Below are 13,779 nucleotides of genomic sequence, written 5' to 3' on the forward strand. Positions count from 1 at the left end.
CAGCCAAACTCTCAATTACCATATGTCTTAGTTAGGGTTTTACTGCTCTGAACAGACACCATGACCAAGGCAAGTCTTATAAAAAACATCATTTAAGTGGGGCTAGCTTACAGGTTCAGAGGTTCAGTCCATTATCATTAAGGTGGGAGCATGGCAGCATCCATGCTGTCATGGCGCAGGCAGAGCTGAGAGTTCTATGTCTTCATCCAAAAGCTGCTAGTGGAAGCATGACTTCCAGGCAACTGGGGTGAGAGTTTTAAGCCCACACCCACAGTGATACACCTACTCCAACCAGGTCACACCTATTCCAACAAGGCCACACCTCCAAATGGTGCCACTCCCTGGTCCAAGAATATACAAACCATCACACCATAGAAGAAGAAACCAAAGTATTCCATTACAAAACCAAAGTCACACATTATCTTTCCACGAATCCAGCCCTTCAAAGGATAATAAAGGGAAAACCCAAACACAAGGGGGAAATTATGCCCAATAAAAAGCAAGAAAGTAATCCTTCAACAAACCTAAAGGAAGATAGCAACAAGAACAGAATGCCAACTCTAGCAACAAAAATATAAGGAAGCATAATTACTGTTCCTTAATATCTCTTAAAATCAATGGACTCAATACCCCAATAAAAAGACATAGACTAACAGACTGGCTACATAAACAGGACCCAACATTTTGCTGCTTACAGGGAACGCATCTCAGGGAAAAATACAGACACTACCTCAGAATGAAAGGCTGGAAAACAATTTTCCAAGCAAATGGTCTGAAGAAACAAGCTGGAGTAGCCATTCTAATATCGAATAAAATCAACTTCCAACCCAAAGTTATCAAAAAAGACAAAGAGGGGCACTTCATACACATCAAAGGTTAAATCTTCCAAGAGGAACTCTCAATTCTGAATATCTATGCTCCAAATGCAAAGGCATCCACATTTATTAAAGAAACTTAAGATCCAAGCACACATTGCACCTCACACAATAATAATGGGAGAGTTCAACACCCCATTCTCATCAATGGACAGATCCTGGAAACTAACTAAACAGACACAGAGAAACTAACAAAAGTTATGAAAGAAATGAATTTAACAGATATCTACAGAACATTTTATCCCAAAACAAAAGGATATACCTTCTTCTTGACACCTCATGGTACCTTCTCCAAAATTGACCATATATAATCAATCACAAAAACAGCCTCAAAAGATACAAGATTATTGAAATTATCCCATGCATCCTATCAGATCACCACTGGACTAAGGTTGATCTTCAATAACAACATAAGTAATAGGAAGCCAACATTCAGGTGGAAGCTGAAAACAACACTCTACTCAAGGATAACTTGGTCAAAGAGGAAATAAGGAAAGACATTAAAGACTTTTTAGAGTTTAATGAAAATGAAGCCGCAACATAACCAAACTTATGGGACACAATGAAAGCATTCCTAAGAGGATCATACATCATGATCAATTAGGCTTCATCCCAGGGATGCAGGGATGGTTTAATATATGGAAATCCATCAACATAATCCACTATATAAACAAACTCAAAGACAAAAACCACATGATCATCTCATTATATGCTGAGAAATCAATTGACAAAATCCAACACCCATTCATGATAAAAGTCTTGGAAAGAGCAGGAATTCAAGTCCCATACTTAAAAATAATAAAAGTAATACATAGCAAACCAGTAGCCAACATCAAAGTAAATGGAGAGGAACTTGAACCAATCCCACTAAAATCAGGGACTAGACAAGGCTGCCCACTTTCTCCCTACCTATTCGATATGTACTTGAAGTCCTAGCCAGAGCAATTCGACAACAAAAGGAGATCAACGGGACATAAATTGGAAAGGACGAAGTCAAAATACCACTATTTGCAGATGATATGATAGTATATATAAATGACCCTAAAAATTTCACCAGGGAACTCCTAAACCTGATAAACAGCTTCAGTAGCTGGATATAAAATTAACTCAAACAAATCAATGACCTTTCTCTACACTAAGGATAAATAGGCTGAGAAAGAAATTAGGGACACAACACCCTTCTCAATAGTCACAAATAATACCTTGGTGTAACTCTAACTAAGGAACTGAAGATATGTATGATAAGAACTTCAAGTCTCTGAAGAAAGAAACCAGAGAAGATCTCAGAAGATGGAAAGATCTCCCATGCTCATAGATTGGCAGGTGCAGTATAGTAAAAATGGCTATCTTGCAAAAGCAATCTACAGATTCAATGCAATCCCCATCAAAATTCCAACTCAATTCTTCAATGAATTAGAAAGGGTAATTTGAAAGTTCATCTGAAATAACACAAAACCTAGGATAGCAAACTCTTCTCAATGATAAAAGAACCTCTGGTGGAATCACCATGCCTGACCTAAAGCTGTACTACAGAGCAATTGTGATAAAAACTGCATGGTAATGGTAGAGTGACAGGCAGGTAGACCAATGGAATAAAATTGAAGACCCAGAAATGAACCCACATTTGTTAAGCAGGGATGTTAAACTAGCTGAAACAGTTCTGAAGTTACCTTTTCTATAACATTTGGGTTTAACCTTGCTCTGCTTGCTCTGTCCCAGTCTGATCCTGAACTCAGGAATCTGTCTGCCTTTAAAAACATTAAAAAAAAAAAAAAGCTGAATGGGAGAATGGGATCTCCTGTGATCACCACTCCCTAAATCTCTTTATCTCCTTCCTTGGTATCTTTCTGACAAGTTAGCTACAAGACAAGTGCTTTTCTTCCTTTAGATTTGTGAAGACCCTCATGATTCAAATTGCATCATTATTTTTTGAGGAATTAACATGTTTTGAACCCATGTTTTTATATGTCTTTTCCAAGCTTTAAAGGGAAGTCCCAAAGGTCCCAGCATTTACCATTTTGCTGAAACATTAGCCACACCTTTGCCTCCTGGACTTGTGATCACCATGCAGTCATTAGCTTTAACTGGGAGGACATTGGACATTCCTTAAAGGAATATGTACATATTATTGTTTTGATTTGATTTGATTTGACTTGTTTTCTTTCTTTCTCTCTCTCTCTCTCTCTCTTTCATTCTTTCTTTCTTTCTTCCTTCTTTTCTCCTTCCAGAGATAGGCAAATTTCTGAGTTCAAGGCCAGCCTGAGTTCCAGGACAGTCAGGGCTATATATAGAAACCCTGTCTCAAAAAAAAAAAAAATTTAAAAAAATTGAGCACCAACATCTAGGCACAATATTATTGGTAAAATAGTGCACCATTTAAACTGATTGGTCTTTAGGGAATGAGGTAACTAGAATGTCCCACATCTGAAGGTGTACAAAGGTCTATCCTGTGGAATGTGTCCCCACCCCTAGGTTGGTCCCTGCCCTGTGGTCTGAGGAATGTTAATGGCCTCTCCCTTCTGTAAGGGCAAGTGTTTCATGACCTTCCCAAAGTTCCTGAGCTGACCTTTTCAGGGTCATCAGCCTTTTTCAGCTTTTCCCTACTTCAACCACAGGAGTCCCTGACTTCAAACCATTGGATGGGTGCAAGTATCTGCTTAGTCAGCTGCTTGTTGGTCCTCTCAGGAGGCAGCCTTGCTAGGCTCCACCCTATAAGCACACTGTAGAATCAGTAACAGTGTCAGGCCTTGGAGACCCCCCATGAGAAGGATCCCAATTTGTTCTGGTCACTGAAACGCCTTCCCCTCAGTCTCTTTTCCTTTTTTGTCTCTGAAGTTCTATTAGAAAGGAACAATTCTGGGTCAGAATGTTTGACTTTTGGATGGCAATCCCATCCGTCCATGTAATGTCCAGTCATTATACTGTAGGTGGATTCTACATGTTCCCTCTCCCCATTGTTGGTCATTTCATCTATGGTCCCTCCCTTTGTGTCTTGGGATTCTCTCACCTCTACCAGGACTTTAGTACAATCTAGAGATCAAGCTTCCTTGATGATGATGACTAATCATTTTGATGTTTTCTAAAGCACTTAGTATAACAGCCTTTTTTAATACACAGAGAAACCTTTGCATGTGGAAGGTTATACATGTGGTTACAGCATCTTCCCAAATTTTGATGTGAGAAGGAAGCAACAAAAATACCTTTGACAATCAAACATATTCATCTGACTCTATGATTCATTTTGAGCAGAAAAACTTGATCATTGGAATTTCTTTAGAAATATTTTTGGGAATTCCTTTCCAGTACAAATATTTGAATGAAATTCTGCACACAATTGGTGGTATTTGATGAACATAAAGCATTTAAAATACAATGTCATGAGCAGGGTCATGAGGTAGAACTATGTCAAGTTTTCTCAGAAACCACCAAATTGATTTTCAGAGTGGTTGTATAAGTTTATAATCCTAACATCAATGAAGGAGTGTTCTCCTTGCTTCCCATTCATGCCAGTATGTGTAATCTTTTGAGTTTTTTGATCTTAACCATTATGATGGGTATAAAATGGAACCCCAGAGTTGTTTTGACTTGCATTTCTCTGATGAGTAAGGGCTTTGAACATTTCTTTTTTTTTCCAAAAACAATTTTTATAGATATTTTCTTCATTTACATTTCAAATGCTATCCCCAAAGTACCCTATACATTCCCCACGTCCTGGTCCCCAACCCACCCACTCCCACTTCTTGGTCCTGGCATTCCCCTGTACTGGGGCATATGATCTTCACAATACCGAGGGTGTCTCCTCCCATTGATGGCCGACTAGGCCATCCTCTAATACATATGCAACTAGAGGCATAGAGCTCTTGGGGTTACTGTTTAGTTCATATCGTTGTTCCTCCTATAGGGTTGCAAACGCCTTTAGCTCCTTTAGTACTTTCTCTAGCTCCTTCAGTAGGGGCCCCATATTCCATCCAATAGATGTCTGTGAGCATACACTTCTGTATTCCCAGGCATTGGCATAGACTCACAATAGAGAGCTAAGTCAGGGTCCTGTCAACAAAATCATCCTGAGTGAGGTAACCCAATCACAAAAGAACTCACATGATATGCACTCACTGATAAGTGGATATTATCCCAGAAACTTAGAATACCCAAGATAGAATTTGCAAAATACATGAAACACAAGAAGAGGAAAGACCAAACTGTGGACACTTCGCCCATCCTTAGAATTGGGAACAAAACACCCATGGAAGGAGTTACAGAGACAAAGTTTGGAGATGAGATGAAAGGATGGACCATCCAGAGACTGCCCCACCCGGGGGTCCATCTCATAATCATCCACCAAACACAGACACTATTGCATATGCCAGCAAGAATTTGATGAAAGGACCCTGATATAGCTGTTTCTTGTGAGGCTATGCCAGTGCCAGGCAAACACAGAAGTAGATGCTCACAGTCAGCTATTAGATGGAAAACAGGGCCCCCAATGGAAGAGCTAGAGAAAATACCCAAGGAGCTGAAGGGGTCTGCAACCCTATAGGTGGAACAATAAAATGAACTAACTACTACCCCCAGAGTTCGTATCTTTAGCTGCATATGTAGCAGAAGATGGCCTAGTCGGCCACCATTGGGAAGAGAGGCCCCTTGGTCTTCCAAGCTTTGTATGCCCCAGTACAGGGGAAACACCAGAGCCAAGACATGGGAGTTGGTGGGTAGGGGAGCATGGGGGGAGGGGGGAAGCAACGTTTAGGGGACTTCCGGGATAGCATTTGAAATGTAAATAAAGTAAATACCTAATGAAAAATTGGAAGGAAAAAAGTCTTTCACCAGGGATTGACTGTTGAACGTATTGGAGAGGTTGGCTATTTTACCTTCAATTTTTGGTGTCAATGGCAAGTGCTGTTCTCTGTCTCTTATGGAGGCACCATCCAAATTTTTTGTTCTCTTTGTTGCCATATGACAATGTTTCCAGTTTTTTTCTCTTAGTTGAAACAATTGTGCCTAAATGAGTTCTAATATTACATGGATATGTTTAGCTTTTCTGTTTTTAGGGACTGTCTCTCAGTTTTATACATTATGTTACACAGAAGACATCGTTTTCTTCACTATGAGTATTTTCTGTATATCCATTTGATAATATCTGACAACAAATAGGTTCTTAATGTAGGTGTGAGTATTATTTTATTTAACACTTTTGCTTAGTTATTACTCAGTTTTCCGTTGACTTCATACTGTCAGAAAGCTGGGGTTTCTATGATAAGCATTCATCAGATTGAAATACTATTTATTGTGTACTATGACCAATGCTCAAGAAAAATACAGAAAATTAATAAACAGAAATTTGAGGTATATGAGCCTAGATAATGACTTAATTAATTTGTTTTTAATAGATTTTCAAATGTTAAAATGGCATTTGTGGGCTGGAGAGATGGCCCAGTGGTTAAGAGCACTAGTTGTTCTTACAGGCATCCTGAATTCAGTTCCCAGCAACCACATGGTGCCTCCCAACCATCTGTAATGGAATCCAATGCTCTCTTTTGGTGTGTTTGAAGACCACTATGGTGTACTCATTTACATAAAATAAGTAATTAAATCTTTAAAAAATGGCCAAAAAAAAAAAAAAAAAAGAACTGAATGATCCTTCCAGTCCACTAACCCCCTTTCAATAGAATAAAAGAGAATACAATACAAAAAAGATTCAAGATACAAGGACCAGCTTTGAGGACAACTGCAGGAAGGTAGTGGCGTTTGTAGGAAAGAAGCTATGTTGGGGCTGGAGAGATGGCCCAGCAGTTAAGAACACTGACTGTTCTTTTGAAGGCCTTGAGTTCAAATCCCAACAACTACATGGTGGCTTGCAGCCTTCTATAATGACATCTGACATCCTCTACTGGGGTGTCTGAAGACAGGTACAGTGTACATACATAAAAATAATAAATAAATCTTTTTTTATTTTTTTTAAAAAAGAAGCTATGTATGCAGGAGGTGACACAGCTAGAGGAGTGGGGTTACCTAAGACCTTAGAGTCAGGGCAATTTTATCATAATCTCAAATTGCTGAACAAGAAGCTATAAGTTTTTGTGTTTTCCCTGCTGAATTTTGGTCTTGTTTGGTCTGTTCATTCTTTCCTATCCTCTGACTTTTTTCTGGTAAGGTGTGTTTTATTATAACACTGTATGTTGGAAACATAATGGCTCTCTTAAGGATATGGTACAGTGTGGTCAGATAAAAATAGTTTTTACTTCTGAAAAAACTTGTAGTAGTTAAATGAGAGTGGTTCCCATAGACTCATATGTTTGAAAACTTACGTTTAGTTTGTGCAGTTCTTTGGGACAGAGAGAATACATGTGGCCATTTTGCAAGAGGTCTGGCACATGGGTGCATTTTCAGGTTTTAACATCTTCTGACCATGCCCATATTGCTAGCTACCTCTTGCCTGTGGTTCAAAATATGAATTCTCATCTCTGCCTGATGCCATGTGTTTATGCTGCCATGATTGACTCTAACACTTTGGCACTGTAAGCCTGATTTTATACCTTAAGTTATAATTTGTTTGTCCATGCTGTGTTTTTTGATAACAATAGAAAAGTCAATATACACACGTGTTGTATGGAAGGTCAGAACCCAGAAAGTCACCCCTTCCAACTATAGGAACCAGGATGGGATATTGTTCAAACTTTACCTCTAGAGCAGTTATAATCTGTCCTGTGTCTTTGAAGTTAGGAATAATCCCAAGATTGACAATTATAGACTTCCCTGAAGAAGCAACCCCTTTATGAACATTCTCCTTTACTTCTAACCCAACCAATACCAAATCATGATTCAGTCCCATCTTGTATTGAAGACTCTCATTTAAGTAATGGTGGCCCAAAACACAGGATTAAATATATACTACTCTTTATTACAGATCCAATAGGTGTTTTAAATTGTAGTTTATTTACTGAGTCAAGGTCAGCTGCATTCTAAATGAGAGCCTGTCTCAAAATAAAAAGGATGCTAAACAATCCAAACATATATATATATATATATATATGGTTTTTCGAGACAGGGTTTCTCTGTATATCCGTGGCTGTCCTCGAACTCACTTTGTAGACCAGGCTGGCCTCGAACTCAGAAATCTGCCTGCCTCTGTCTCCCAAGTGCTGGGATTAAAGGCATGTGCCACCACCGCCCATCTCTAAACTATATTTTTTAACAGCCAGTTGAAGACTATTCTTTTTCCTGTTCCAAATTAATTCTAAAGAAAAACATTCAGTAATTTCTATGCTTACTATGGTATTTTCTCTAATCATGTTCTATGTTAAAGGACAACTTTTCGTTTTGACTTGTTTTTCCCCAATAATCTTGAGATTTACATGGTGTAAATTGTTTCCAGTGTTCATGGTATGCTTTTAGAGCTGCCAGGTTTTTAACTAAATTACTAACTGCAAAGCAATTCTAGCTTTGTAATCAGCTACTATGAACCTTGGCCTTGAGTTTAAATATAAAATTTCCTGTTTTTTCACTCAGGGCTGCTATTCTCTCCTAATTCTGAGGAGATTGCAGGATTGGCCTGGAAATAAAAAAAATTTTACTTCACATCTGTTGGGAGATATTTAGACAACACTATTGTCCTGATCTCTAAATTGGGCCTCTCCCCCGAGAAGAAAAGGGGGTCAAAAGCTGGCCACGTACACACCATTGCCGATGTTCTGACCACACCCTGATACCACCAAGTTCCTGCTTCCCCAAGTAACTGCCTAAAGAATGTGCAATTCTATTGACCCCTCCCCCCGCACTGATAAGTACTTCTCCTTTTGCTTGTATTGCCCCACCCCTCCGGCTGATAAGTATCTGTACTTCCCCTTTTGCTTGTGCATTTAAGCCTTGGGCCTTTCTCAATACATTGGGGTCTTGATGCAATCCAGAACGTTTCCGTGTCATTATTTGCACAAGAACCTCGTCTCTCTCTACCACCACCCCCCCCCAATTTGGTTTTTAGGAGAAGGTCCCCTCAAGACCCTCGAATAAGTGGACCTGCTGGACCGGTCAAGTGGCCCCAGACATGGGGCACAGGTACGACCACCATCCAAACAATGGATTAAAGAGGTACCACACAGACAGTGAGACAGTGGGAGAGTCCCCCACCACTTCACTAGAGTGTCACGGATGGACATCGGACAACGGAGAGGTAAGCCTAGGCATTCAGTTGTTGTCCCATTAACCATGGGGAAGGTTCTGTCCAAAGAGGCAGTCTTTATTCAAGATATGAAGGGTTCTCTTAAGGAGAGAGGGATAAGAGTTAAAAAAAAAGGATTTAATAAAGTTTTTTTTTGTTTTATGGACGAGAGATGTCCATGGCTGGTATTGAATGGTTCCGAAATACACCCTTTAACTTAGAATAAAGTAGGCAAAGATATTAATGCTTTGATAAAACAAGAAGCTGTCCCTGAGTCCTTTTTTTAGCAATTGGGGAATCATCAGAGATCTCCTTAAACAGGCAGAAGAGGGTGGAGAAGGTGCTCGCCTCCTAGTCCTTACTGAAGATTTTTTAGAAAACTCCCGATCGCCATCTCGCAAAAGCGAAGCTAAGCTGCTGGCGCACAGTATCTATATTAGAAGGTTTAGCAGGGGAAGGCTACTTGATACCCAGTGAATGAAATAAAGTTGTTCAGTCTGTCCTCACTAGAGACAAATATTTAACTTGGAAGTCAGAGTTTAGGGCTGCCCTGAGAAGTAAAAGTAAAAGTTTAGATATAAATGGTATGATCAAACTTTGTAATGAGGTAGATGTGTTTTCTCAACAAGATTCTAAGTCTATTAACCTGGCCATTGGGGCTGCTCTACAACTAAATAAAGGAGAAAAAACTTGCTATAGATGCAACCAACCTGGACATTTTGCTAGAGAATGCCCTACACAAAGACAGAACACCCTAGTAACGAAGGTCCAGGGAAACGACCAGAGGGCCCCCCTGCGAGGCCTGTCTCCCCTAATAACAACTGCAGACAACCCCCTACCCCCCACGGGAGATTGTGCAGGGTTTCAGCAGAAAGCACATCAAGCTCGAGAGTGCGGCCTTCTTCGCCCCGAGCCCCTCATGGCCTCGGCCCGTGCCAGGTGAGCCCGAGGGGCCCGGGAGCAGCCTAGGTCCCTACCTTGGCAGACGCCAGGAGCCCTCGCCCTCGAGGCAGCCACCAGGTAGGCCTGAAGGCCAAGGCTGGGCCTTCGGGGCTTCTGCGGCCTAAGGCAGAGGGTCTGAGCAAGAACACTGTGCCATCGCAGGCCCGCCCATGGCCAAGCACACAGACCTGGATAAACCGAGGCCTCGATGGGCCTGGACAAAGGTGTGGGGGGGGCTCTTCCACTGATTTACTGTGGTCTATATTAAATGCTTCTGCTTTAGCCTTGTTGGATGAGACACAAAGAGATAATGCGTCAGAATTTAAAGATTGCTGGATGTGCTTTTCTGCTTCCCCACGCCCTTTTAAGAGGGCATAGCCTTATTTGGAAATTTTACCCTGCTTTCAGATGCTAGGCAGCTTCCCTTTGAGTCAGTTCAGCTTACCTTGACAAAACTCTCTGGCGTAGGAAGTTGTGTGTTGGGCCAGGCATGCTTCCGCGAGGCCCTTGCTAGAGATTTGCAGTAACATGTTTTGAGTAAATAAAAATGGCTTTTAAAGAGACTTCATAATGGTCAAAATATAGCTCAATTATTACTGTTACCTTATTTACAACTCCCCAATCCTACATTGTGTCAAAAAATTCATAGATTAGGTTTTATTGGAAGTTAAGAAAGCATTTCCTAAAACATATATAATTCATTTTGCCGATGGTGTTTTTGTTGGTTGCAAAAAATAGAGAGCGTTTTTGCAGATGGCTATAAAATATTTGACTAAGTGTGCACTGATAATGGCTTCAAAAAAGATTTAGCATGGTAAACTTTTAGGGTATTTGAGACATTTAGTGTATAGAGATTGTGTGTTTTCTCAAAAATTTGCCCTCAGATTAAATAAATTAGAAGTTTTAGATGCTTGCCAGAGCTGTTAGAAAATTTTGGATTTTAATCTTGGTTTGACAAGCTGCCTCTTACAAGCAGGAAAGGAAAGGAAGGGATAGAGGAAAATGGATTTTAGAACTCTCCCAGGGACAGAGAGAAATCGGGGGATGCCCTGTTTTATTCTCTCTGGCCCCTACAGGAGAAGTTCTCTACCCTCTTTCTATTGTCTATGTTTGGTGCACCAATCATGTGTCAATTCATGTAAGTTTTCTGTTTCATTGTCTGAATGATTGTTTCGTTGTCTGAATGACTGACTGTTTTATGTTTCATGTTAAAGAAAAAAAATGGTTAAAACTTTACCTGCTAAATCACTCTCAGTTTGCACAACTGAGGATCAGAGGCCCCTCCCTTTAGCCAAACATCAAGCACAGCAGGAGAGGTCCTGCTGAAAAATTTGTTTTTAAAGAAAAGGAATCTGCAAACTCTTAGTTCTAAGGCAAATAAGTTGATAGTTGTTTTTTTTCCCTAAAAAATTCTCTACAATTTTGTGAGTATTGTGTTTAGCAAATGACAAAGTGTGTTTTTATCTTATAAGTATAGCTATAAAAAGTAAAATTCTTTGATTGATCTAAATTTATAAGATTCGTGTAGCCACTTCATTTGGGTTTTGACTGGTCTTAAAGGTATAAATATAATCTGCATATCTTGGTCATAGAGAATTGGCTAATAAGTTATTTGGGTATGATTAAAAAGGTATAACACTGGTTACAAAGTTAGCTTAAGTAGTAACTCAGGGCTAGAGTCATTTTCAAACAAAAGCACCTGGCATAAACCCGCCCAGAAAATTACTCCTCTAAAGATACTCCTAAATTGACATAATATTTTATGTAATTCTTATCCTAAAAGGAAGACTTATAGAGATAAGTTTTTAAAACAATGTCTCTTTAATAGAACATTAAAATTTACACTGTCATGCATTCATGAATTGGCAGCCAAACTTCGTAACGTGATAGTGATGTTTCTAGTATTGATTTTAAGGAGAATAAATTGTTTAAAATTGGGTCTTGCTTTCCAAAAGTTATAGATATATTCTAATATTGCAACGGAAACTTAAAAATTATGGTTAAAATTGCCAGTGTTCCATTGACTGCAGCTTGAAGATTGATTTCAAATTTAAGATCTTTATTTCACCTGTATATTGTAATTAAGATAATTATAAGAGTAATCATCTTTAAAAAAGAGTATCAAAAATTAGAGGCATAGACAGTTAAATTGTTCCTCTAAAATCGGTCCTTATTACAGGAAGGCCAAAATGCTCAGATTAAAAAATATTTTATGTTTGAGTTAATGCAGGGCTCAAGGCAGCCCAAAAAAAGCTTGTAACCTTCTTTTATCTTGCAAACAGTGCCTGACAAAGTTTGCCCTGTGTTCAAGGGAATTTTCAGATGTTTAAAATAATGCTTAAATTCGAAGAGTTTTGCTTTTAATGAACTGGTGATCACTAGATAATTTTGCCTGTAGGTATGGCTAACATAGCTTTACAATATGTAAGAAATTTTTATTGTCTGCTTCAATACAAGAAACAAAGTTTAACTCTTTCAGTATATATTGTTTCCTAAATGAAAATTACTCTATTAGCCAATGCCTCTAAAGGAAAGTTTAAAGTTCTGGGGAATAATTGTTGCTCCATAAGATTCAGAGGCAATATTTTTAATATTTAGGGTTTTAGTTATACTGGAAAATTGTGGTAAAATTTGCTTTAAATTTTTATTTTCAAAAGCTTCCAGGAGATGTTAATTGGCTAAAGACCTTACCTTAAACTCACCACAGGAGAACCTAAGCCTTTGTTAGGTGCTATCAAGTGAGATTCAAATTAACTGGTGAGAACCAAAAAGGCTTTAAGAGAAAGTAGAGGAAAAGTCTATAATCTATTGGTATCGATTATAATTGGTGGTAATCAAATATTAGCTACATATTCTAGTTATTGTTATTAAATGTGTCCACAGCTATTCTTTGGCAGGAAAAATCATTAAAGTAAAATCATTCTTCTTCACCTTAAAGTTTTAACATCCTATTATAAAGCTGCTGTGGTGCTAATTAAGAATTCCTTGTTCCAAACAGCAATTGTTTATTGCAAAATATTGATATTTGACCTATTGCATACCATCATTTTAAATAAAATTGATACTCATCCTAAAAATAGGTTAAAAATTGCTTATATACATGCTTTTGTATCTTCTATAAATTCATGCATGCATGCATCCCATTTACTGTATTTAAAAACAACCCTTCTATGGGAAAAAAGTATATGTGAATTGATCACATGTTTATTCTTTCGAGTTTCTGCCTGCTTCAGCACAGATAATTAAATTATGTGCTGTAGATGGTGTTTTAAAATGTAAAAGATTGCCTGTAAAAGATCTCTTAAGACAATGCCACGCTAGATTTATATCCCAGGTAGATTATGGATCTTATACAAAAATAATTGGCCATATAATCTCATTCTTTCCATCATCAAAATAGTAATGGCTTAAAATAATAATTTGGTACTTCAAATAAATAAATAAATAAATAAATATGCATGTCATATTGTAAAGATTTGCTCTCAGTGTCCTCAGTTTCTACCTGTTCCACACATTGGTGTTAATTCTCGAGGATTTATACTTCATCAATTATTGCAAAAGGATACTCATTTTTAATAAAAAAAATATACACATGACTATTGATACCTTTTTAGTCTTTCTAATTACAACTACTTTAACAAGAAAAACAACTAAAAGTATAGTTAATCATTGCCTGTGTTGATTTTTTTTCTTGGTGTTCTAAATCAAATTAAAACTGGCTATTACAACCCAAGATTTGAGATGTTTTGTCAACAGTTTAATGTTACACATGTTACTGAGATATTTTATGATTCTCAAAGACAAGGT

This window comes from Mus musculus, chromosome 2 (genome assembly GCF_000001635.26).
Source record: "Mus musculus strain C57BL/6J chromosome 2, GRCm38.p6 C57BL/6J".
Taxonomy (NCBI): Eukaryota; Metazoa; Chordata; class Mammalia; order Rodentia; family Muridae; genus Mus; species Mus musculus.